This window comes from Betta splendens, chromosome 11 (genome assembly GCF_900634795.4).
Source record: "Betta splendens chromosome 11, fBetSpl5.4, whole genome shotgun sequence".
NCBI lineage: Eukaryota > Metazoa > Chordata > Actinopteri > Anabantiformes > Osphronemidae > Betta > Betta splendens.
This window is the reverse complement of record NC_040891.2, coordinates 6,952,021-6,979,529: the sequence shown is the minus strand read 5'-3', so window position 1 is coordinate 6,979,529 and position 27,509 is coordinate 6,952,021. Positions and strand designations below refer to the sequence as shown.

Genomic DNA, 27,509 nt, shown 5'->3' with positions numbered 1-27,509 from the left:
AAACAATGAATTATGAATCATTGACGGTGAATTGTTATTCCAATTGTCGGCAGATTTACTTAAACAGTCAAAGATGGAGCCAGCAGCACAGGCCGCCTGCAGGTGTGTGTGGAAGTTAATCACGAGTGTATTAAAAAAAAAATTAATAATAAGAAGAAGCTTTTTTAACCAAAGCGTAAGAACCGGAGCCTGGGAGTAAGAAAGTGAATACATTCAGCATGAAACAATTGATTTGTACGCTTTGGAACACCTTAATTTGTCCATCAAAGATGCTTTGAGCTCGTAGATAGATAGATGTTGGGAATAATAATAATAATTTCATATTTAGGGATGGAAACATGCCACAGTTGGAGACGTAAAGAAAGACCTGCAGCCACTTGCCTTGAAGCTAATTGAAGTTATTGTGTCGCACTCACACCCGTAGCATTTTTCATCAATTCCTCTTTAGTTACCAAGGCAGGGAAATTTCAGGCAATTGTGTTCCTGCCCTTGTTTTGGCTTAACAGGGGATTTAGTTTGCCACGAGCCTCTCGTTTTCAGGAACAATCCCGCTTTTTCGCAACGCAAGGCTTTAGTTTTATGGATGATGTCGCCTTCTTGAAACGCTGCACGGACTGACTGTTGTTCTGTGGGCGCTGGCGTTCCGTGACAGGAAACTACGCTTGGCTCGCGGCTGAAAGGGAGGCGACGCGGCCGGTCGACGATCACCTCGTGCTCCCATACTGTACAACGCTGCTCCGCTGTGCACCAAGGCCGCCGGTGCCGGGCGTCCACCGGTGGAGCACAAAGCCCAGATAAGATGGGCTTAGGCGCCCTATCTGTCTTTGTGTTTCCCAAGCAAAATGTCAACAATACAAGGTGTCCTGGGGAGTGGCTCAAGCTAAATACCTCTCGTCTATCACTCTGTCTGGCCTCTGATCCCTTTTGATGCCTTGTTGTTCCATTAAAGGAAAGGATCTGGGCTCCTTATCTTGCGTCCGCCCTGCTGCATTCGTGCCTCAGCACCTGGGGATGAGCTGCATCCGGCGGGTCTCTGTGAGCTCGTGCATGCGTGCGTGTGCAGCGCTTGCACGTGTCGGTGGCTGTGAAGCGCCGGTGCAGGTAAGTGGCTGCTAGCGGCGCCTTGAGTGACACGTGGTATTAAAAGTGTCAGTGTTGGGTGACATGGCTGTGATAAGGAGTCAGTGAGAGTCATCCTCATTAAACATCAATCCTGCCTGGCTTATAGGCTTGTTGCCCCGGGCGACAACCCGCATTGTGACACATGGAACAACAAGCAATGCAAAGATAGAAAGGGGGGGAAACACATTTTCCTGCACAGGTCTAAGAACTGACTAATTCCTTTCACCTGGAGGTGATTTAACATCTTGTTTAACGTACGTCTCACATGACAAACATGGAAGATTAAGTCTAATTAGAGATGCATATGATTACACGTTGTGAGCACTAAATGAAATCTGGTGAGTCTTAGAGGATTAAAATAGTTTTGTTAGCAACTGCAGATGGTTCTGAAAGCTATTTGTTTGTTTCTTGTGCCTCTTGCTTCCGTTCGTTCTCCTATTTGAAGACACTGGCGACATGGTGGTGGGGAGAATGTGTCACAATGTGTCACTAATGTATCTACAGGAACATAGGACTCTGGGTTTGTCCAGTACTAGTGGAAAAAAAAATATTGAAACCCTTCAAGGCCCTTTTGTTTGATTTGCAGATTATGAAATGTAACTGTTAAAGAAGCACGAAGCAACTGTGAAGAGCAAAATGTTCCTTCAACTGAATCTCCGGCCATCTGACTTGACCGGCTGAGGGGGGGTAGAACAAGAATACAATGACAGGAAAGTGCAGCAGCTGTGTGGTTGCCATTCATAGTGTATTATGTTAAATGGTTTGTGCTCTTAAACCTTGAGCTACAATCATACAGTATATATATATATTATTGTATTGTGCCATTGAGTGGACTCTTGAAGCGCTGTACTAGGTTCATTTAGTTACAAATACATGTAGTACACGTGAATGGATAGAAGTAGTTCACATCCAGGGCCAGTGTGGAACAAAACACATTCACATTCTTGATATTGTTAAATGTATTCGGGTGTGCTGTTGTAAAAGCAACCTTGGGCTTGAGTGGATGTGAACAGACACTGGGTTTGAGGAGTAATGCCAGACGCTTGTCAGCGTGGAACTGCAGCACGGGTGCAGTGATGAAGGGGGGGGGGGTTGGTAACTTGGTCCCACGTTTCCCAGGGATGTGCAGTATCTGCTCAGCCATGTTCTGCCTGCCAGACATTTTATTTACTTTGGAGGGTGATGTCTGAGTTGTTGTTTGCGATATTGATCTCGCAAAATGAGGCTCTGTAGCCAAATCCCAGGCTGATTGAAACACCTATCTTACTCCTATGCTCCCTCTGTCAATCGCTTTGGAAAGAGCGCGCCCCATTACTGTGTCAGAACTGAATAATGGGCTTGCCTGATGATGAGGGAGCCGGGGCACCGTCCGGGGCCTTGAATTCTCACGAGGGCCGCGTCGAGATCCCAAAAACCGATGGCGGCGCGTGGCGCTGGCGTCGTTTAGCGGCTAATTATCCTCAGGTACGGGAGCCCGGCAGGCTCAGCTCAGGGGCCGTGTTGGAGCCAGTGGTGGTGATGGGTGACAGGCCGAGGGGCTGGCGGCGGCGGGTTACGGCCTGCAGGAGGACGGCAGCATCAGGGGTCATGGAATAATAAAAAGCTGCTTCACCTTCTAGTCAATGCGGCGTCCTGAGGCTCTGTTCTGCAAGAGTTAGGAGGAGCGCGGCGCCTGATTTACTCGGGTTGTGCCGAACGTTTCGCTGACAATCAGCACTATCGGATGAGAGCTGGACACACTGCGCCCCATCAGGGCGAGTATTAGCAGCCATGGATTCTCCCTCCATTACTATGCGACTCTATTATCCCTTTTTTACACCGCTTTTTTTTTCCTTTTTTCTCCTTTTTCCACTTCACTAATGTCAGAAGACATAAATCAGCACCTCACAGAAGCAAGACACCAATTTGTGTTCCATTTATAGAAAGGGTTGGAAATTGTCAGATGAAAAATCTATTTCCTTTTCCTAACTAATACACGTCTTCTTAAAACCCAGTCGGATTAGTTAGTGCTTTAAAACGCTTTAGAGTAGAACGCATAATACGCACACTTTGTTAATGCTCAGCCCTGGAGCCGGCTCATACTTACCACAAGTACTAGTAGAGTAATATGTTCAAGCCAACGACGGCCTTCACTCTCTTGGAATTAGGGCAACACCTCCCTGTTCCACAGCAGATATGGAGCCAGGATTCACTGTCCTCCTTGTGCAAACATCATTTCACATGACGAATGGATTAAATAATATCACTGTGCTGTCACCTAATGAACAAACACCAGGTCCTCGCAGCTCATGTGTACTGTTCAGTAACATTTTGACACCACGTGTGTATTACTGTACATTTACTGTATGTCCGTGCATCAATTTCCCGTCAGAGTTTACAGTGCGTCTGTTGTTTTTCCCCCTCTAGCATGCAGCCCACATACTGTATGTTGATATGGTGCTTCAAGGCCACAGGGCGTCATCTCTCCACCGGTGAGAGCTTAAAGAAGAGGGAACACGCATGTACTACTAAAGCCGAAGGGAACATGATTCACGTGCTTAGATTTCTTTATGCGCATGATTTCTACTGTAATGACTCTGGCTAAATATAAAGTTTGAAGCAGATTTTCCTCATGGACCAACTTCTTAAAGTTTTCTGTGCCCGCAGAAAGTGTTGGAGAGGACAGCCAGCTGCAGAACGACCTCAGCTGTTGTCTCCTTTTCTACTCCACGCATAAAGTGATTTTCACTGCACGCCTTCCACCGGCTACAGTCGCTCCCTGTCTGGCAGTGTTCTCCTGTTCGGTAAACACATGACACGCTTGTTTTGTGCCAAAGTGGCCTTAACAAGTGTAAACAGCGCAGCCGTCGTCTCTGTGCACCACTGTGAGAAGAAATGAATAGGTGTGGCATAAAACCTGAAATGAGGAAGAGAATGGGGGAAAAGTTACTTTCATTAGACAGACAGTGTTTTACTGTGGCATCAACTGATGCACATTTGTATGTAATCCCCCCCTTGCTCACAAGCTTCCCCCAATTCACCATCTCACCTCCTTTGATGGTCGCTGCAGTCTGCCGCGTTGGCACACTCTATGGACTCAGGATTGATTTTAATCTGGGCTGTCACTGGATCAATGGAAGTTTATTACCCCCAGAAGGAGCGCTGGCAATGAAGCGCTCCCCCTTGGGAAGTGTAGTTTCAACAGCCTTCATCATCCGGCCCGCTAAGAGTCCTTAGGGAGCATCTGGTGCGGGAGTGGCACGTTTTATTGTGTTCGGTAAATCGCGCCGTTATTCCGCTGAAATATGACGCTTTGACCAACACCGGTGTCGTGGGGGGAAAATTGAAAGGAGTCTTAAGTTATTAATACGCCAGGCTGAGAGCGCGATCGCGCTTTCGTCCGACGCTAAACAACGTGTGCAGAATTGGATGCACAAAAGGGCTGTGAGCGGAGCTGAACGGGAGACGGGTTATTTACTGGCGCTCGCAGCCTCGTCGGCGTGATGAAGCGCCCCTTCCTGCGTCTAACGTCCCGGTATTCGCGTGCAGCCGGCGCTCCCTTGACAAACGGCCCAGCGCCGGCGTTTACGGCGCCCCGTGTTATATTACAGCCATTTAAGGGGCCGCCGGAGCCCGTAACCCGCCGCTCTGGGCGCACGCCGGGCCTCAGTGGCCCAGGTGACCACATGATTAATTGCACTTTGTTAATAAGCAATTTGTCCAACAACTGTCTGCTACAGGAGTTTAAGTACATAAAACGGTGTTGTCCTTGTGGGGGCTGTGTATCTGGCCGCATGTGTTTCTGTGCTAAGCCTTTATGATTCTGCGTTTTAGTACAGAATCATATTCACCTGCGGGTTAAACAATTACAAACAAGAGAGGTTTCTCCCCAACATCGTCCTCATCCCTCATTGTCCCCACCACTAGTTTTTGTCCAATGATATATGAGCTGAATCTAATACGGTTCTCACCAACCCAATGTCCTGATTACAAACAATTATTCATTGTTACTTACTGTAATAAAAGGCTAATGGGGCCTCATAAATCTGCAGGCCGGTACTCCCGTTCACTCCCAAAGGGGCGGGGCCAGTGGGCCAACTGGGCAAAGCGGTACCGGGTCACTGGAAGGGTCATAGTCAGTGTGATACAGTGGGCAGGTGCAGTATCAGGTTATGGGCCGCGTTGAAGACGGTGATGTTGAAGTATATACCGCTTCCACCCAGAGGCACCCACCTACTCTGGATTCCTGCTCCACCCTCCAACAAGACAGCGGCGCCGCCATGACACGGCTCCGGTCAGTCACCAAGGACGGCTCGTTGAAATTCTGCTCGTACGTTCCCTTTCTTTCCCCCCCAACCCTCTCCCCTTCCACGACCAGGGTGATGCGGCCTGCTTTTGTTAACAGCATTACATAAGTGCCTGGAGAGAGACAGAAGAGAGAAATGAAGGGCACAAACACTAAGTAAGACGAGGGCCAGAAAAAGCACCTCATGTATATATTACACAGATAATCCTTTGTAAGTCACTTATTATGCGCCTTTGTAAAACAGGGATAAAATGATTAGACGGCCATTAGAACAGACCCCCCCACACACACACACACACACACACACACACACACCCCACCACCTCCCCACTCACGCATACGTTCCACTGCTAAACCGATGATGATTGCCAGGAAGCACTTAGCATTACACTGACCTCAGTGTTTATTGTGAGCGCGGCGGCGAGGATTATAGAAAACATATAATAGGGGTGAGAGGCTGTGGAGTGCAGATGGATGGAGGAGGGCGGATGCTTAAGTCGTCTGCGACGGCGGACTCATTGAGGAGGGGATCTGTGATGGAGCGCGTGCCCGCCGCTTCAAGGGCAGGTTGGCGTGGAGGGAGGCGGGCGGGCGATAAGCGTGCGCTGGGGGAAGGAGAGGTCATGAGAAGGGGTACGCGGGGATATAATGCGACAAGTGGGCCGTGTTGGATTCAGTCGTCAAACCCGCGTCCCGCTCTGTTCTATTCAGCTCAGATTAGAGGAGGCTCCGTGTCATGTATGCGACGATACCCAGCATACGTGCAGAGATCACCTGCCTGCGTCCTGCCCATCACTCGCCGAGAGGGAGGGAGGGAGGGAGGTCGCGGCAGTGGAGGGTCTCAGTCCAGTGATTACGCTGCAGTCACGATCGCAGACGTACGAGAGGATTCAGCCAACCTTGACATGTGACTTCAATTTCGTGATGATTTTTTTCTTCTTCAGATGTGATGATGACGCTTTGTGCTGTGGCTCCATGTCCTGCATGTCCTGTTCCTATTCACTCGCGTGTTCTCATTCCTGATGGAGTGATTGTTTTGTCGTTGCGCATGCTAGCACCCGCTAATGCTACGCGTACATAAATTCTGCTCCCCGACTCAAATGTCAGTAAGGAAATATCTATATTCAAGGATGTAATATATCATTAGTGAATGCCCACTACAACTACCAGGTGAGATGTGACTCGCAGCCACATTGATGCTAACACCAGTTTGATCACTTCCTGTAGATTGTTAAACGCCGACTGTGTTACTGCAGAGGACAAGACATTCACACCCTCGCTAGAAGTCGTTACCATGGTTAAGTTTCAGTGGATATATATTTTACTATGAATTCAAGGTCTAGACATTCATCATAGGATCGTGTGGACACTAACGAGTACACTGTGGGTTTTACTACATTCGCTTATTCATGGTGTGTTTTTACCAGAGAGGCGTAATGACTCTTTCATCACAATGTCTGCGTCTCTTCGCTTTTTTATTATGTCCTTTGCTCGACCATGTCCATAGAAAAGCAAAATATCTAACTCGCACTGACTGCAGTTGGATAAGTATCACAGGCATTCATTTAGACACGCAACATTCATATTTCAAAATCCCATCACTCGGTAACAGCCCAGATTCTTAACAATTTAGTTTTGGCATTTGCCGTGGCACAAATGTTTTTTTCTTTAAAAATGGTCAGTGCAACTTTCAACCTCATGCTTGTGATGAAATCATGATGCAGTTTCTGAATATTTTTTTAGTTTTTTTACTGTGTAACATCAAACAATATTTCTGCCTTCAGCTATTTTTCCTTATTGACTACAGGTAGCAACAGAAGAGCAAAGCACACAGTTTCTTTGAGGTAACTTTGCTTTTCTTAACTTAGTTTTTATCTGCGTTAGTGGCTCCACGCATCACGTCTGTTCAGTTCAAGTCTCTGGTGCAGATGTAAATATATAGCTTGATGTAGTGGCAAAATGCTGCTACCGCACCTGCTGTGTGAGTAGAGAGTCTTGGGGACCACTTCCACATTAACATAGTATATACATTCAGTCATTTGAATGAAGCTTTTACCCGAATGAAGATCCACGTTAAGTTCAACTTTTAGAGGTTAAGTAGACTTTCATGTTACAAAACCAGGAAAATTAAACTGCTTTCTTGTTTCTTTTTATTTTTTTTTACTTATATCTACACTGCACAAGGTATTTCCTTTTTATTATGCAGATATCAGCTAAAATGCTGCATTCAGCACCATGGACAGCAACACGAGCCTCACTGAAGACGATTCAGGATTCATGCTTCCTTTTATATTTCCTGACATTTGTAGGTATTAAATATACATGAATCTGCCTTTTTCCAGCGAATAAAAAAAAAGTTGCCACTGCTGCATCAGCAGTTTTCCATGAGGCTAATAAATACATTATGTAAAGACATAAAACTCCACTTTATGTCAGAAAACAGATGCTCCCGTCGCATCAACAAGTAAACTAAGTGTGTCCCACTGAAGGAACCGGGTGGAACGACACTCTGTTGCTGTCATGTAGTGAGCAATTCAAAAGTGACAAACGACAAAGAATGACGCCCAAACATGTTAATAAGTTCATCGGGTTCAATATGCAACAGCTGTAGAGGTTGGCTGCGACTTAGCCAAGGCTGACGCGTGATCTCGGCATGATCGAGCGGGCTAATGTGGATTACATTAGCATCTCATCTACGAAGTGATGCACCAAACATTTTCATCTGTGCTGCTATAAGTGGGTGTGATGAATTAGCCTGTATTTGTTCAACATCCTAGCAAACACAGTCTGTCGATAGTGGATCTGCGCGGACACCTGTGCATTTATATATTGATTAAATTCATACATACACGTATAAAACAATAACCATCTGCTTTTCTTGCAAACATAATGTGCATAATGTGCATTGAATGGTAGGGTACAGCTGTGAAACACTAACGCCGCGTCAACACTGCCATCATTAAACACTAGTCGTGACTGTACCGTGTGATTGAAAATTCCAAAAACACTCCCCAAGGATGCGTTCGCTCTTCAGAACATTTTGTATCATGACATCCAGGCTTCAAGGGCTTTTGTCACACAATACCTACAACACTCTCGGCTGACAAAGCTAGCCCAGCTATTTTAAAAATAAGATGCGTCGTCTGATTCGCCTCTGTGGCGTTTAAGTTCAACAAGTCTGACTGTAAAAAAGGAAAAAAACATAGAAACACAAGTACTGTAGAAGTACAAGCCAAAATACCACAAACATAATATTTAGATGAGGTGGGACAGTTTCTTTAAAAAAGTGTCAGTGCTCAGTTATCTCTAATCTACAGATGCTCTAGATTTGGCCTTTGACCTCGGCAATATATACTGAAATATACAATGAAACATACTGTAAATATGGTATGTTCTGACCCGGCGTCATTGTAAAAGACAGATAGATGACTTGAAGACGAACGTGCGGTGAGCGGCCTTGACGCCCTCTCACGCTAAGCCCGCGTTCTGAAGGAGAAAGGTGCGTTGTAAATATTTAATCTTGACTGCAGCCAAGAATGACGTCACAGCAGTGTTTGGACAGGTTTGGTTTTTTTTTTATATTCTTTTTTAGTCTTGTGAGGATGTGAAAGTCCTACTTTCGCTGTGACAGGATGTTCTCCTCCTCCTCCTCGTCAAATTTATGTGTCTGCCCAACAAAAAAGGAGAATATTTCATTTAAATATTTCATGACCCAGTGAACACAGAGTATGAATCGCATTCTGTGTGTGCAGTATGTTTTTTTCTGTGTCACTGAGCACACGCTGTGATTCCTTTTTGAGCTCTGCTATTAAAAGATACCACACGTATGAATTATGGATGGGCTGTTAGAGGCTAAAATTGAGCCAAAATGGAAGTTTTCCTTTAAGAACGGGCCTGCAGCTGGGGACTGCAACTTGTTCCTAATGTAGAACAACTGCATGCACCACTGGCACGGCATGTACTTATTACTCCCATGCTACGATAATTACGCAACTCGGACTCGGTGAAAGCAGCATTTAGTGATTCTCGGGGTCAGGAGCATGTTTGTGCAGGAGCGAGGACTGAATGTCCAGCATATGGAACATTATTGATAATCACACACACACACACACACACACACACACACACACACACACACACACACACACGTACCAGGACTTGAACTAAGGGCCTTACCTTTGTACTGTCTGCTGGCTTATTGGAGCGTGCAGTCTACGCCGTGGCCCTGCTCTCAACAATAGCCCTAACAAAGATGCCATTTAGTTAAGAGCTCGTGGAAGACCCGCCTCGAGGCTGAACGCAGAGTAGCAGGGAGAGAAGGAAAGGAAAGCACAACCCAGGCAGAGAGCGTATTTGGGTGGTGAGGACTCTACTGTAGCAGCATGGAGGTGAGAGTCGACAGCCGCCGCCCAGTCGTCCTTAAACCCTCATTCTGACACCGCTGATCCAGTCGCTGCCCTCTGTGTTTCCCCTTTTTTGCTGTTACCAAAATGATGGAAATAGCAGCGATTGCTCAGCGTGGCTCTCTAATGGTGACGGGTGTCTCCTGCTGGCGTGAAGTTCGCCAACTCGCCTCCTGTAGCACAGGATCACGCGTCATCTGGGTCCTATTCATCGCCTCGCTCTGCCCGCCTTGTGGCGATGGAGGCTGACGAGGCCTCGGATTTCACATCATGGCAAAAAGCGTTTGGTGACTAAACAGCAAACCTGTTTTCGTGTCACCAGTCAGTCACTGATGGTGCTTTGGAGACAATCAGCTCTCTTAAACACCCTGACTCAAGCAGAAGACACCTATTTGTTTTTTTGCAATCCTGGTTTTTAGCTGCAGACTTACTAAAGCTGCTTTTAAGCTGTAAAAAGCAACTGGGTTACCAAAGAACAGCCCGCTCCGCCAAGAGCAAGGTAGACTTAAATCATAGCTTCTTTTTTTTTTTAGTCTTGGACCTGTTTGCCCTACAGTCAGCCATGATGGATGGGGCAACAAAGTGTGGTCTGCTGTGGGCTTCAGCTGCTCTTAAATGTATGGGCAGGGGGTCGGAGAGATGGGATGAATGGGGCACACAGAGGGATGGGATGGAGGGAGCGGGAGAGATATACGAGAAGAAGGTGATAGATATCTATGAAGAGAGGGGAGCGAAGGGAAAGAGAGACGGAGCCAAGATGACCACAGAGAAGTTATACTGTGTGTGGGCCGAGGGGCCACGGTCGGCCCGTCATCCGTCTCTGTCAGACGAGGGGAAGGATTTTCTCCCGCAGATAATCTGGGAATTTACCAGCAAGGCCGAATGTAATGATGGCTGTGCACGGGTACGCGGGGACCGCTCACTGCACGTTACGCCGCGCGTGAGTGATTTATGGCGTGAAACAAATGGAACCTGGTGGCTTCATGATGGGCCCGACTCCGCTGACTTGCCATCCGGGCTTGTGTGTTACGAGAGCGACGAGGAGACGGAGATTAATGGGCGCCGTGGAGACGCTACGGATCCTGCTGAATAAAATACAGACATACAGTCCCGGAGCAACGTTTCCCTCGTTGGTTTAGTAGTTTACAAACACCTAGAATGACGAAATGTAAAAAAAATAGATTACAATGAAATGGAATTATGTTCAAAGGCCTCAAAGTCTGGATTTTGGCAACTGAAGCCAGTGCAGTCGTGACTTTATATCTTTTTATCTTGGATCCGGGTCGTGCTGACCCAGTGTTCCGGTCCCATACAGTACGTTCCTGTAAGCAATCACATCCACTCTTCTCTCAGTTCTGTGAGCAGCCTGCTCGTAGCGTGGACAGTTCCGTCCAAAGCCTGGTTTCGTGCCAACACGGACTTTGTCCACGTTTTCCTCCTTTGAAACGCCCCAAACGGAGCGTGGCTTCCATCAGATGCTTGTCCTTCCACCCGTTCTGTCGAAGTGACTGTTGGTCTAAGATCACCACCCCGTAAATCACTTAAATCGCTGATTTCGGACTCCTTCCCGATCTCCCAGTTAATGGAAGCGGACACCTGGGAATACTTGGAACTTTGGAACTTCCACGATAAAAAAATTTCAAGTGCTATGAACCCATTATAAAATGGTTTGTGGCCTCGCACTAGAGATTTTGAGGAACTGCTGCCATCATCCTGAGTCCTGTAGACTCAGTCTATAGCTGGTGCTTCTGGGTGATTTGCTGCTTTAGGCCAGGATTCAATATTTTAGGAATTAGGAAACCGATCGCCATGAAACGTTAAACAGACATTTCATACAAACCTCAGAAGGTTAAATGTTTGTCAGTTGGCCTTCTACAGACAGATTCCTGCTGCTTCATTGCTTCATTCTATGTCAACACCTGTTGCTTATTTCACCCACGATGCAACTGGGTTGGTTCGGCAGATTTGGTGCATTACCATTATAGCACTTCAAGCCTTAAGCAGATACGATGAGCAATGTACATAAAACTTAGTTTCTAACTTGTCTTTCCCATTCTCATCATCTTGTAGTCTTCACCTGTGGCTCGCTCTGATTCAGCTGATGTTGCTTGAGGCAGTTTATCAGATCCGGTGCGCCGCCCTCTGCAGCCACTAAAGACTCTACCCAGCGTTCCCTCACATACAGTGCAGTGTGCAGTGACACCCCAGGTTTTATCAGACAGCCGTCATGTGAGACGAGACACAGCAGCATCTTAGCGTTGTACGTGTGGGGCTTTATGGCACCGGTCCTTTCAGTGTCCCATGAAGATGGAGAGTTTACATGCTTGTATTTCTGTAATAGACGTTAACACATGAGGCTCCTTCATGTTTGGCTTCATGGCGAATAAAGCAGAGGGAGCTCCGTTGGGAAGTGCTCCGTGCTGCTGTGAGAGGCTCCACTGTCGCTGAGACTCGGGGCTTAGGTCATGGAGGCGCGGGGTGCTGCTCAGCAGGGGGTCGCTAATTTGTGTGCCTTCTTTGGTTCGTACGGGCAGCAGAAAAGGACAGGGCATAATTACAACTCAAATGCAGATGTCAAGCATATTTTAATTAAGTCTAGTTGGGAAAAAAAAAACGCAGTTATTAAGTCAGATGGAGAGTGCAGGTGACTGAGAGCCACCTTGACTCTTTCTGTGCATGAGTTTGATGAATGCGTGCTTTATATGACTGAACAGCCACAGATTTCTCTGCTTTTCAGCTTTTTTTTTGGCTCTTTTGTGTACTTGTATCGGTGTCCAGGGCTCGCGTCTCGCGCGGCGCAGTCCCCTTGAGATGTGAATGAACTGCGTCGAAATGAGGATAAATTCCGGCAGCGAGGAGAGGTTTGGAAGCAAACGGGTAATTGAGGTGAAACAAGGACAGAAATAGTTTTGCGTGAGCTCAGAAAGCAGCTATTTGGATGAAAAACAGAAGTGCTGGTTGCATGTGAGAGGAAAGGGCACCGAAGTGGAGGATGGAGAGAGGAGGTGGCATTAGGAGACAGGAGGGAGGAATGGATGGAGGAGCCAGAAGGGAGTTTAGTAACAAGGAGCACTATCATAATTGTCACATTTGATCAGGGAGGAACTCTAGTTAGCTTCATGGACCACTGAGTTTTTTCCCGAGCACCCCCCTCCCCTACAGAGGATTCAGTAGACTGAGCATTAGACACATGCACGTACACAAGCAAATTTGTGTGGCTCTCTGCGTGGCTTCACATGAACACACGCATGTACGAGCATGCAGCTCGTTACGTGAGCACGGATGTATGTGAGCGGGAGGGAGGAAGAAAGTTGAGGAACAGTTTGAGCATGTTTTATTCAGATATTTGTGTGTGTGTGTGTGTGTGTGTGTGTGCTTGTATTGTATTTACCTCAACAGAACATCCCCGAAGCACAACGCTCCGCTGTGTCTTGCATTAACACGGGGACGAGAGGATTTACTGGAGTGGATCTCTGGACGGTGTGAATGAGGAGAGGGAGAGGGAAAACACTGCGGTTCGGATGGAAGCGAACTTCAAAGTGATTACAGCAAATAGGGATGAGAGGAGGAGAGAATAAATGCTAAAGGCAAGGGATAAGTGTGGACACTGGCACGGTTGAAGGTTCACAAACTCGCAGGGGGTCCTGCAAATGCACGGCTGAGGGGAAATCCTTCTTCCTGTGCACGTTGAGCCGCAAACTAAAATGAAACGTAGCTGTGCCGATGCAGGTTTGACCCCGCGGCCTCTGCTCGTCCTCACTCCGCCCGACTCACAGGCAGCAAATCAAACCCGCCATTGTTCAGGAACCAATTAGCCTGGGCGGAATTAATCAAAGAGCGGCCATTCCGTTTCCAACAAGGCGAGCGTTTTAAAGGGAAGGATTTAAAACTGACAGCTGTCGTGATGAGGGTTTCTGCGTCGGCCTGCTTTTTTATGCGACTCCAGGTTGTTCCTCTGAGAAGTGGAGAGACAGCAGAAGGAGGATGCTTATTTTAATGGCTTTTTATCGTTCTCCAAACCCACTGTCACAGACAAACCTATGTTTAAACCTTAACAACCATCCAACAGTCTCCTGCATCTTCTGTTGGATGGCTGTAGATCACCACACTCTGTATTTCTTCCTATAAAGCAGGTGCCAATTGTATATTCAGCGTCTGACTGTTACATCTCTTCACCTCTGATTGACTCTGACTTTCTGTGATTCCCTTTTTCTGTCCAACCATGTCATTGACCTGTTGCCAAAAGGCTGCAGACTGTTTCACTCTCCATCTTGTTAGCACCACTTACTTTTCCAGCCATTTTTTTAGCTCCCGTAACTTTCTGAGGCCGTCAGTTCCAAAGTGACCCCTCCCCTCGTCCGACGGCTGCAATTTCCCGGGTTAAAGTCTTGTTGCGTAGCGAATAACAAACGGGTTGAAGACCATTGCGAACCTCAGCGATCACTACCCTTTACGGCGGCACGGACGCGCGCGCTTCAAGCACCTGCCAGCCGCCCTCGTCCGCAGCGCGCGGCGGCGTTTATGGTCCTGACAGTGATTAGTCTCTCGCTGCCAAGGATGCTGCAAATCTGCCGTTGTAGCTCATGGAAACAAATCCCTTTCTAGCGCCGCTGTTATTCCGCGGCGCCGTCTCGCCAGCTGCTGCACAACGATACATTTGAGCGATGCCCGCGTGCCGTCCTGGATATTTGGTATGTGGAGGAGCCGAGCGTCTGAGCATTATCTGCCGCGCGCCTTCTATTAGAATAGTTAACCTTATCGCAATCCCTTTTCCAATTATTCAAGGGAAATGATAAATGGTGAGGAGAGATTGGTATCAGGAAGTAAGTGAATTAAAGGTGCGGAGTGAAGATTTTTTTTTTAATTCCAGCAATATACGTAGCTGCGGAGTTAGTTGCGATGCCATGTTTCCAATGCTAATAAATGAGCGTGGTTATCAGAGTCGCGGCGTCTCCCTCTTGATCTGCTTTGTGCTTTCGTTTGGGCCAATTTGAGAGGCCGCAAATTTGATTCTTAGCAGAATCCTCTCAGGCGGCGCCGCAAAGCGCTCGTAGAGCCGCTTCGGAGCGGAGGGAGGGAAAATGATGGCTTGCTAATCTTTCGGGCAGTCTAGGAATGGTTTCTGTGAATTGCGCTGAGCCGGGCGGTGATGTCACAGACCCGTCGCACGTTTGCGTTAGTGCTATTAATTGAATGCATTTAAGGAGTGTACGTGAGATGCAAAGCAGACGTAACATAGTCTGAGGAACAAACGTGGTTTCATAAGGCACGTTGCGGTTCATCGTGTTCTGTGATTAATACCCAGACTCTGATGAGAGAGTCTTACGACATCTACCCTTTTCTTCTATTTAAGATTCATCTGTGCTCAATAAGCTCCGTGATGAGCAATTTTCAGATGTGGAAGGAATACTGTGCGGCTGGGGTTTTTCACACGGCGTTCTCCCATCGAGCTCCGCATCCGGGCGGCACACGGAGCACCTTGATGTTGCTCATGAAAGAGCCGGCGAGACGAAACAAAACGTCCTCTCTGCTTAGCTGACGAGTAATAAGGTCAAAGACGAGCGGAATATCCCGGCTTTGATGACGAGCCGCAGAAGTAGAGGAGCCCTGGAAACGGGTGATGGATGGGTCCGCGCGCCGCCGCTAATGTGTCCGCACCAGAGGAGCCGCGGCAGCTCCTCCCTCACTTCTGAACCTTCAGAAGCACTTGAGCTGACTAATGTCCCATCACTTTGACTCATCCATATGCAGATGTATGCAGCGAGGTGCTCCACAATCGAATCGCATCATCTGCTCGATAAGGGGGAGCCTGCGCTGTGAGTAGGTTATCAAGCGTCCGAAACCATGAAAATAGAGAGGAATGATAATTAAATGTGTTTATTTAGTGTCTCTGCTTGTTCAGGTCCAGGGTTGGTTCTGAGAAGGTCGAGTGTCTAAGTTTTAGAAAATTTCTGGCAGTTAAAAAAGTTTAACCTAAGAGTTTGCCCATGTGTACAATGAGAGACATCAGTTGGGAAACAAAACATATATAAGTATTCGCTTCCTTATTCCTCAACGACTAAAAAGACCATGTGGACGAGTCCGCGCTCCCTGCTTTTGGAAAAGTGCGCGAGCTGACGTCACTACGGGCGAAGGTAGCGGGGAGAAGGGAGCGCGGCGGGGAGGGGAGGGGAGGTGAGCGCCGCCGTGAACGCGCCTGACGGATCCCCGGCGGAGGGCAGCGAGGGCGCGCATCTCTGTCCTCCGCTCGTGAAGCGACTGCAGGGGAGCCAGATGCCCGACTGCGAGCCGCCGCCTGCGGATACGCGTCCCAAATGCCGGAGCGGGCGAGCGCCACAGACACGTTCCGCGCTCTGACGGGGACGACGAGCGACTAGCGGGGGGAGTGCGCCGAGAAAGAACAGTTGTCATGTCATGCTTTCATTCCCGGGCGCCTCCGTGTCTCTGTTTCAGACCTTTGCTTCAGATGAAGAGCTTCCTTGGACTTGGAGCGCCGGGCATCAGTAGAAAAAACGCCGTTGTCCCACTCTGCCCCTGCTGCTGCCGATGCTGGTGCTGATGCTGCGGCGGCGCTGCTGCCTGTGAGCGAGTCCTCGCACTGCTTTGGAATATACAGCGTGCCTATATGCGCCAAACCATGGAGATTATATGACGTGGATGTATTTTTGAACGAAATTAGACCTCTACGAGAGCGACGCGCGTTCTTTTCTGTCCGTTTTTTTTTTTAGCTTTGCCTCTTTCTGTTCTCCCGTTCTGTCGTTTTGCGTTCTGTCCATGGCTACTTTATGATTTCCTGTGCTTAGCCTTCCTTTGTTTTTAATTCACCCATCCCTTCATTCTTTTTGTTACTCTTGTTATTACCCATACTGTCGTTTTTGGTCCGTGTCGGAGGCGCACAAGTGGGATGCCTCGCAGAGCGAACATTCATGGGGAGAAGATTCCGCGCAGCAGCGCGGGTGAATGAATGAATGATAAGTCTCCCTCTCCATCTGAGACGTGCCATGGATGGGAAACTTAATTTGTATCCACGGAACCGATCGGGGAATAGCCGTCGCATCAAATAACTGCTGCTGACAGCGATCAGGTAACGTATTGGCTCCATTCTAGCCAACACCTCTGTGAAGCATCGTCCGACTGTGTCTGTCTTTGCACCACGCACTCCACGGTGATTCGCAGTGTGGGTTCATTATTTATTTGATTCTGGAGATCCTCGCGTAAAGATCGCGGTGCGTCTCCACCGCTGCTCACGTTCACGGGGACGATCGGGTCGCTTTCGCCGTTCGGGGCTCTCTCGGCGCACTGCATCGGCAAACCCGTGAACCTGAACGGAAGTGCCGACTGCAGACGAACCCCCGAACGCGTCCCGGCAGTTGAATTAGCGTCAATTAGTTGGGCACAGGTGGGCGACGGCAGCCTCGGTGGGAGGGGGGGGGGGGGGGGGGGCTGTATTGTCTCTGGAACCGCTGGCGGACCTGTAACTTTGCGCAGTGGCCAAAGGAAACACACGCGGACACACACACCCACGCACCTACACAAACGCGCGCGCGCCAGATCGTGAGCGCAGCGCCTGCTGGAAAAAAAAAAAAACCCAAAAACTTTTATTTTCACCGTCCGCGCTGGCCGCTGCTCCGTGTCATTCACATGCCGCGCACGCACGCACGCTGCCCTCGCTCCTCTTTTGGGGGGGGGGGGGGTTCTCCACGATGCCACTTTGAGTTTAGCATAACATTATTAAAGCCCAGCCCCCCACGGAAGCTTGGTTAACGGTGCCCTAATGGGTGTGAATGATTCTTGGCAGGTGGTGCTCTGCTCCGTGGCCTGGTTCACGTATAGCGTTAGGTTCTAGAGGACTCATGCCGATGCCTCTCTCTCTCTCTCTCTCTCTCTCTCTCTCTCTCTCTCTCTCTCTCTCTCTCTCTCTCTCTCTCTCCCCCTGTGCTGCGCACTGCGCGCCAGGGTGAGTGGGTGCCTTCTCGCGCTGAATGCTAAAGAGCCAGGATGTACCAAAGACTCCAGTGAGCGTGCGCTGGGGATTGAAAGGGAGCTGTTTGACTTACATCCGCGCTGGCATCTCGCCGCGCAACGGGAAGCCCTTTGAAAGCTACCTGATCACGCGCCGAGGTCCGTGTGTTTATTCATTTTTTTTTTTTTTTTTACTTGCGTGGCGTGCGTGTGCCGCAGTGCCTCCCCTCGTCAGCCCACCGCCTCCCGGGTTATTCTCAATAAAGCGATAAGCGTGCGGGGTTTCAGTCCGGACGGGGGAGCTCGGCCCCCTCACCCCCCACCGCCTCACCTCCCACTCACCCGGTGGCGAGCAGGTGGCTCCGGTGACGCTGAACGGGAATGACAGCCAGGGCACGATAACGGGCGTGCGAAGGAGCCCCTCTCTCTCTCTTTATACCTATCTGTTGAGTGTGCGCGCTCCCTGTGAACGCTAACACTATAGAAGTTGACCACATTATTCCAGCGACGTTTCATTGGAGACTTCCCTGAGCTACGTCCCTCCCTTCACCTTGAGCGGTGAATAACCATAACCTCCAGTCTCCGTTTTATAAGCGCGGCGAATAACCTCGTTTGTTTTATTTCTTGGGGCCGCTGTCGGAACTAATGGAGCCAGCAAGGCCGTGTCCCCTTTTAGCGCAGATGAGCGACCCACGGATGATGGCTGATGAGCTGGATGTAGGAGGAAGCTCCTCTTTAACCCTGCTGGGCGATGGGGACAAAGCGGTGGTCACGGGCATCGTTTCAGTGAAGCTGTGGCAACGTCCCTGAAAGTCTTCATGTTATTTGCCGCTACAACGTCCAGCTGCGCTCACACGAGGGCTGTGTTAACGCTGGCTACATGTGAATCACGGACTAATGAGCTTAGGGAACATCGCTACTCAGCTGGGTTGATTTCTTTAAAATGGCTTCCAGATAAACTTCTTAAGATTTCTGCTCTCATAATGAGAAAAACTACAAATGTGGACTTGCTCTGGTTCATTTATTTTGAGTGCCACAACGTTCCACCCAATGGTTTCCCATTAATCTGGTGCTATATATATATATATATATATATATATATATATATATATATATATATATATATATATATATATATATATATATATATATATAATTTATGTTTCTGTAACAGCCTAATATAATTATTTATGGAGCATATTAAGACATCAGTTATGCTTTGATTATATTTTTAAAGCATTAAACATGTTTTGCTTGCTCCGCTCTCATGGCCACACTAGTTCATGGGCTGAGCAGGGTGGTGATCAAGTTGCCAGCCAACCTGAACAAATGGGCAGAACTGTTGGTGATGAAAGAAATGTGTCTCGGAGCCTTCGAAAAACCTTGGGAAAAGGACATATCGGAGCAGAAAGGAGCATAAGGTTCTATTTATTTTTTATTTCCCATTCGTTTGACGGCTCGGACCGACTCCAACATCCGTTGTCCCTTAAAAGCAGTTAAGATAATGGATAGATGGACGTTCGTGTTCTCGAAAATGGGTGTTTAATAAGGACAAACCAAAAATCTTCTGCCAGTGCCTTGTCTCCAAGAAGTGGAACCTAAATTGGCAGTGGTGCATTCAGGGCCACACAAACAGGATGTGTAAAAGCAAGGTCTTACAATGCGTCCCCATCAGGGCTCACGCTGGGTTATGCCCAGAATCAGCAACCAGGACACAGACAGTGGACAAATTGCATTGAGAATCACTATGTTTTCTGCAGGAAACAACTTGTATTTAATGGATTATTTATAAGCCACAGAAACCCTTCACCACATGAACATACACACAACAGTTCTGTAACACTGACATAGTGAAAAGATACATGACGTGAACCAGATCAGTCCCGTTCTACAGATACGTGGGCAGTCAGTGGTAGGTGTTCGTTTTAGTAAACCAGAGGGGGCGGCTGTCACCTTCAAGTGTTGTTTTTCATTTCTACAGTATGTTTCGCTTTATGTGTTGGCAGACTTCGGGTCAAGTATTTGCGGAGATCTCCAGAGATGCCTTTAGTTCCTCCAGAAAGAGCTGTGTTATGTGAAACACCTTGCAGGCTGGGAGCTCCCATCAGGCCCATAGTGCGGCGTGCTGGAGAGGCTGCACTATAACGATGCCATAGGTGGAAGTGTTGGGTGTAATTGGAACTCTTGAACTTTTCAGTGTGTAATGCAATATGAAGACCTACATATAATTTATTTAAATGTGACCATGGACAATTTGCATAGCTAAATACCAAGTGTGAAGGATGCCTGGGTGTCGCCCTGATATTCAGCCGGGAAATAATGAGTTGATGAAATCGGCCCCGTTCTGACCGACGCACAACAGGAAGGTTAAGAGGGACCGAGAAATGAGACGGCGCGTAATGAGCGACTGATCATCGGAGCAGCTGCTGGGAACGCGGCGCGATTGACAGCGCGACACGCATCAGCTGATGTAGATGTATGAGAGCCACCCGGCTGCGTGGCACTTTTATAAGGCCCGCAAATTTGATACTAATAACGTCTTCAATATCCGCCCACATGTCATGAACTAATGCTGCCAGCGCTACATCTCTTTCTCTCTCTCGCTCGCTCGCTCACCTGTCTCTCCCTCTCTCTTTCTCTCTGTTGCACAGCTCGCTGTCGCTCCAGAATCTCTTAAAAGCAAATGTGCAAACCACGCACAGACACACACGTCAGGAGGCGTGGACGCAATGCGATGTGATGGCTGTGTGTGTGTGCGTGCGTGTGCGCTGCTCACATTGTGCATATGGACTAGGAGCCAGGCGACAGCTTGCTGTTGCCTGGATCACTGCACTGTGGCTGGGGCCATTGTTCCTCTGACACCCTCCCATTACACAAACAAGCTTCCTTGTCTCTGCTTCTCCTCCCATTTCACTTCCTCTCGGTCCATCGTCCTCCATTCATTCTGATGCGTTACTACTGTTCTTTTTCATTTATTGTACAGCACGCGAGCGTCTAGTTCTGACTACAAATTAATGCAGTGTAGAGAGGTGTCAACTCTTCACTGGAACCAAGCAAGAAGACAAGTTTCTCAGTTTTTTCTTTTTTTTTTAATGACAAAGGTGAAAGCTTGCGCCAGGACACGCATCCCCTTCCCGCCTCATCATCATTCTCTTCTACTTCATATGCTCAGCCATGCTCCATTTGGAGTCACAGATGCTTCTGTCACTGGGGCGGCGTTCATTTGGCACGGCCCCGGGTGACTGTGTCAATATTTGCAGTAAGTGCCATTTTGGGTTGGGGCTCAGTCTGAGCCTGACTGGGCCTGAGCGAGGCTACGACTAAAGGAAAACCAACAGGAAAGAAAAAGCCCGGCCCTATAGACTCACTCTCTACAATTAATTAAGCCTTTTGGCAAGAAAAGTGAAAGGATGGACCTCGTCGGGAATAGATGGGCGAGGGATGCACAACGATGGGGGGGGGGAACAAACAAAACAAATTAATTGCCTTGAATCGCAGGGATAATTCTCATCTCTGATTAATATTGATTGCACGCGGGATAAGTAAGTGCCACAATCCAGCGATAGAGAACAGTTAATTCAATGAGGTTTTGTGTTAATAACTGTCTTTGTGCGAAGATGAACAAGGAGTCTTCGCTGGGCAATGACTGTGCAACTTGGGCATGTTTCTCTGTGTGTGTGTGTGTGTGTGTGTCTGCTCCCAGCAGTAATATTTGCCTTTCGTGTAATGTTTTTTCATAATGCGTGGCCCTTGGGGATGGAGAAAGAGTAAGAGCTGGCAGATTGTATTGATTCAGAGCATCTAAAGCTGCTGTTTTATAGTGCGGTACAGGAGGCCCCGCGAGGATAGCCTAAGCTAACATGTTTGGATGATTGCTTTTGCTTGGGTAAGGCACCGGACCCGTCCTACCTTTTTTTCGCTCCCGTTCCACCTTTGACTCCCTCCCTTTTCCTCCATGCACGCGACTCGGCGCCCACTCGCCCGCCAGCGGGCTCCTCTGCTTAACTCCGCGTCCAGGGAGCACGCACTCCTCCGCCTCAGCGCGTTGGCCTCGTCATCGGCGGGTCGCGCTGCCCTGACTCCCATCGGCCTCTATTACGGCTCCTTATAGAGGAGGACGCGCCGCGTTTGGAGGCCAACAAGTGGAAGGCTGCGCTCTGCCGGAGCAGATGGAAGGAGCCCCTGCTCCTTTATGCTGTGATCTAATGGGATCTGATGTGTGCATGTGTGTCCAGTGTTGCAAGCGCAGACTCCCTAAATACTGCATCGTGTGCATTCGAGTGGGTTTAGCTGAAAATATCGCCACAGCGGACACTGCTGGGAGGTTTTATTTTGGAAGTTAAGTGGACAGATGTGAATGTGTATCACAGCAGAACAGTCCAGGGGTTAATGTGAATAAGGTCTTACTCAGCACAAGCGGCCGACGCCTTTGTGGCTGGAGAACAGCTATGACGAAGTAAGAGCAAGGAATGATCTCGAATAAGGTTTCCACGACTCCCCAGGCTGTTGCTTTAAATAAAATGTGTTCTTGGAATGTACTCATCTTGCCTGTTTGAATAAAGGTTAAGACAAAAAAAAAAAAGCAGAAAAGAAATCCGCCAGGCATTCGGGGGGTAACACGCTGTGATTTCATGTGCTGCCAGTTTTCATGTTGCATTAGTTCTGTGCGAGTTTGTGCGAGCCATGCGTGTGTGTTGACGCACGTGTGATTACCCACGGCTGAGATGTGTTAGGGTGTGTGTGTGTGTGTCTGTGTGTGTGTGTGTGTTTGTATGGGTGGGGTGGGGAGCTTGGGTGCTTTTTTATAGTAGGCAGGTGGGAGTCCAGCCCAGAGGCATGCTGGGTAGGGGCTCAGAGCGTGGCAGGTGTGTGGTCCTGAAGTGTCGTTGAGCTTCATCATGTTAAAATGATGGACGGGGGATTAGTGGAGATTTAGTCCGTGCGTCTGTGATAATCTTGGACAACATTGTAAACCGCACATTGTGCAGAGCAGTTCAAAGTTCCATACACACCAAACAAGTGATCGTGGAGGGCTTTTAGTGCGTTCCACCCACGGATGTAGACGCTTGATCCCGTGCTGACCCGCTTTGTACAGTAAGTCACTGGTGTCTCCACATCCACACTTTATCTGGCAGCACCGTGGGCCACGACTGCCAGCCTGTGATCAAACGTAGAAATGTCCCACCATAATGGCACGGCTGCAACCTGAGCCCACGTCTTTAACCCCGAACGCACCCAGCTTCAGAGACGAGCCTCAAAATAGATGTTTGGGCCAAAGTCGTAGCACGCGTCTACTTCTGTCCGCTTCCCCCAGAATTTCAATTATCATCAGGCCTTGCAGGGAGCGCGCGGTGCAGAGTGGTGCCGTTTGGAGTGCAGTAACTTTGGTTCTTGTCCTGTGCTGCTTCTCTCTCTCTCCCCTTGATTGCTCTTGTGCTTCAGTCTGCGTCTTCTGGCCACTAACACCAATTTTATGTGTCCCTAAAAGGGGCTGCAGATGTTGACGGTTATGTTTGTGCAGTGTGTGTGTGTGTGCGTGCGTGCGTGCGTGTGTGTGTGTGTGTGACAGTTCAGACTGACTGATTTCACACTTCACAAAGAGCTCCGGTTGGAGCCTTTGTTTCCCTTCAGACCATCATCCTTTGCTGCTGTCTCTGTACATTCATCAACCGGAACCATATGCTATTTTTTTATTTATTTATTTTTATTTTTTTACAGCTCGGGGTAAAATCCTACTCAAGTCGAGGAGTTTTCACACCAATTTGATGCGTGTTTGTCTCCTTGCTTTTCCCACAACGTTCAGCGCAAATCTCGGTCTTTGTGCCTTTGTCTTCATCTTTACATCGACTTGCTTTGCTTTTATGCCGCCTTTAAATTGCGGCTTCATGTGAAATAATGGAGCAGACAGGCGGCGTTTAGCGAATTCTCCATGCAGGGAAGCTGCTGAAGACGGGGCGATTTGAGCAGGGCCTGGAAATCACTGCCGTTCACATAGACAAACACAACAGACAAGTTTTATAAGCGAACCTTTTATTAGAGTTTATTAAAGACGCCCCAGTGTCCAAAACCACTGCTTCACATACATTTCTCTGTGTGAGGTATTACACTTGTAAATTTCACAACATTCAAACTTTAATTATGAAGAGCCCCGTGTGGAGGGTGACATACTGTATACGGCTCCAGTACGAGCTGTGAAACAATAAGGTTGAAAACAAGCACCTCTGCAAATGAAAGCAGCGTTAGCCTCGCGGCTTTAAATGTCTGAGCGTGAGTTACTGAGGTTAATAACATGACTCTGATTTTCACGGAGCTCCACAGAGGGTTACGGGTCTCCTGGAGCCGGAGCGCGGTCCCTTCGCACGTGTAATTTACTCGCCCTGCTGCTGCTGCTGCTGCTGATGATGATGATGATGGTGATGGTGATCAAACCACCAGCCGCCTTCTCGGTGGGTCCGGGCGACTCTTCATACGAGTCATGTGTTCAGACGACGCAGATCAAACATGGAGGTCAGACGCCCCCCGTGCTGCTGCGCTGTGATGGAGGCGGCGTCTCCGTCCGCGGCCCCGCAGGCGGCGCGAGCTCCGAACATGATGGTCGAGATCTGTTTCCTCATATTTGCTCTGCGCCGGAACCACTCCCGCGAGTGTGCTCCGCTGACATGGAGGTGGTCGGCTTTGCAGTAAACAGAGTCCGTAAAAGACCAAATTGAATTGTTTGCTGGCCGGATGGAAGGTAACACTCGGTGATGTACCGCTTGGCCAGATGTTGTTTGTGTTAACTGGAAACTAATAGAGCCATACAGTGCAAAGCAAGCCGCTGATGGCCGGGTTCAGCTGCCTGCTGGACTTGCGGGAATCTCATAAGACACCACAGAACAGTCCCCCGAGACTAGATCTGTGCCTTAATATGTTGTTTTCAGTGCTGCTTCCATGCAGGATTATAAAATATCTAAACAGCATATGGCAAAATTACTGTAGGATGAAATATTCCGGTGTCTAGTGGACGGGTGTCTGTTTGAGACACGGCCCATGATAATTCGTCCATGTTTCCTGTCTGATTTTAGCTCCTTTGGTACGTTTAACCTTCATTTTCTACTACCTTTTCTCAATCCACATCTGCGCTCGCGTGCTGTAACCCCTCCTACAGTACATTGAGTTCCTCCCTTGGCTGCCTCTGTCCCGTCCTCGGCCGTAGCCGCTGCGCCAGTATTTCTCATATAGTGCTCATATATTTGCTAGTACAGTGTGAATCTTCCAGTGTGTTACTGAAACATGCATATTCCTCCACATCAGGTGCATTTACTACAGGTTTTCTCCCAAGTAGCCTTATAATCATATAAGATGCTCAATCAGATTGATCAATGCTGAAGCGTCATTTTTTTAAAAGACCAAGCTACTGGTCATGTATTATTCATTTTCTACAAAAAAAATGTATAGTAACCTTTATATCTCTGCCCACTTAAGTGCACTTGGATGTAAAATCAGCCGCCTGACTTTATCTATACGTGTCCTAGTGAGCAGGAAGACCTGTGGTGACACTTCGGTAGGTTTTGCTGCTTGCGGCCTGACACTGTTTTAATTCCCCTCGCACTTCCAGTATCATAGCAGCCCAATCATCTCCCTCCACACCATCAGCACCTTTCTCCCCGAACCCAATTTAATCAGAGATCCTAAGTCTGGCACACTGGCAGCCCAGGAGATTCAGGATGGTGCGCTTTGTGGAATAGCACCCAAGTACCGTACCTTGAGGTGTAAACTGCCCCTGAATGTAATTAGACTCTGCCAATCTCTTGTAATAGCTCGGGAGCGTGGGGATTGGAGGTCTGTATTGGAGACGGTTCCTTCGTGTCTGTATCAAAAACGGTCATGGAAGTTTAGTTTTATCTGGACCGCATGAATACCTGCCTACTTGTAAATCTATACGTATAACCAGCTTATAGTCTCTAGAACACTATCACTGAGTTCTAAAAGCTGAAGTTAAACCTGATGCAAATGTGTTTTAAATCCCGTAGAGTCTAAGCTCTAATAGGAAAGTAGCTTATGGGACATTTGCCTCCACTAACACTGTTTTAGAAGTCATTTCGATGCTTAGAACTGACGTTAAGGCTTCCCACTAATAGAAATGCTATGATACTGTATATTTAACATTCAACCATGCAGGTTAATGGGAAAGACAGACAGACAGACACACACACACACACACACACACACACACTGGATCCTCCTGTTCTATGGAACAGTGACTGAGTCAGAATTGAATCACTCGCATTCTCACTAAAATACCATTCGCTGGGTTTAGCTCGCGAAGAGAAGCTAAATCCTCAGATAACATTAATACATGTAGAGAAAAGATTTAGATGGTTGACTGCCAATATTAATCCGGGAACTTACTCATTCCCTTTGATGGCAACACAAAGGATGTCAGACTGAAAGTAACATTAAAGCAACTTAGAGAAGCATGAAGCTCCAAAACAACTCTCTCCCATTCCTTCCAACACTAAATTACCTATTGATAATATAAATTGTCCTAAATTACCTTTTAAAAAATAATTTTTGAATTGGCCTTAATTACGTCATTATCAAAAATGGTGGCCCATTTTAACATCCAGGTGTTGAGGATGGACACTCTACTACTGTACTCACTACTGTATGCACTGTAGGGACTGACTCCACGACTACCTCAGCCCGAGGTCCAATGGCTGTAAATACGTACGTGAGGTCAGAGTGCACGGATCACTGCGCGTGTGCAGGTGCCGTCCACTCTGTGAAGATGCATACATACGTCTCTGACCGTCATATCCTTGATGTGCACCACTTCACACTGTGTTTGATAACGTCCAAGCGTGTGTGTGTGTGTGTGTCTACATGTGTGCTGCTGTGCTGAAGGCCATGCGGCGTGAGCGCCACTGTCAGAGCCGGACAGCAGAAGGTGACAGCAGGACTAAGAGGCGGCCGGCGTTATTAACCCCTCACTGGGTTCAGTGGAACAGGCAATTATGACCAGTCATATGGCTGCCACTTTGCCAGAGGGAGGCAGCTCTGACCCACACACACCTAATAGCATCAGATTATGATGACAAATACTGTAAAAGTTAGTCCAAGCCTAATAGCCAACTAAATGGAGCAATGGACGAGCGATACGGCGTAAATGGCCCAATATCACAAATCATTTGGCCCAAATAGTTTTACAGTTGCATAAAGTACTCTCATTAGTGGGTTTTATTTTGAATTTAACAGCATTTCACAGCTGTGGATGTGGATTCTGTTAGTTATAGTGTAAGTCTAACCTTCTGACTCTAGATGAAATGACTCCCTAATCACGTCCCACCGCTCGATTCTCTTACGTAACGAGTCTCTGTCCTGTATCGTCCCTCAGCCCCAGTGCCCCCCCCCCCCCCCCCCACACACACACACCCACACACACCCGCTCCCCCTTGTTTGCTTTCTTCAGCGCGTTAAGCTGCTGAGCTTGGACAAACCTGCTCGCAGCGGCACATCCGATCGGATCGATCCCCCTTTTGTTCCCTCCCTCACGCTTTCCCACTGTTGCGAGCCCTCGCTCCCGTCTGCCGTGATCCACGACGGCCCGATCGGGAGCTAATCCGTCCGCCGGGTCCGTCCTGCTTTAGGTGAGATGGATCCGCTGGCGGGGGCGGGGGTGAGCGTGAGAGAGGCCGTGCTGCCCGTATTTCTCTGGAGCGTCTGTTCTTGCCTCCTCGATCTGTCCTGTCTGTGTT

The 27,509-nt window shown here is 48.2% G+C and overlaps 1 protein-coding gene across 2 annotated transcripts in view; it reads left to right on the top strand.

Annotated features, from left to right (window-relative positions):
• The window catches only part of adgrb2 (adhesion G protein-coupled receptor B2), a 229,312-nt gene that overhangs the window by 59,457 nt on the left and 142,346 nt on the right, over positions 1-27,509 (top strand). Inside the window, exon 1 of one of the 2 annotated variants that reach the window (XM_055513036.1) lies at positions 15,991-16,894. The exons of the other annotated variant lie outside the window; for it this stretch is intronic. The gene's annotated coding sequence lies outside the window, so the exon portion shown is untranslated. Of the gene's footprint in view, positions 1-15,990; positions 16,895-27,509 lie in introns of those variants that run through there. 2 annotated transcript variants of the gene reach the window in all.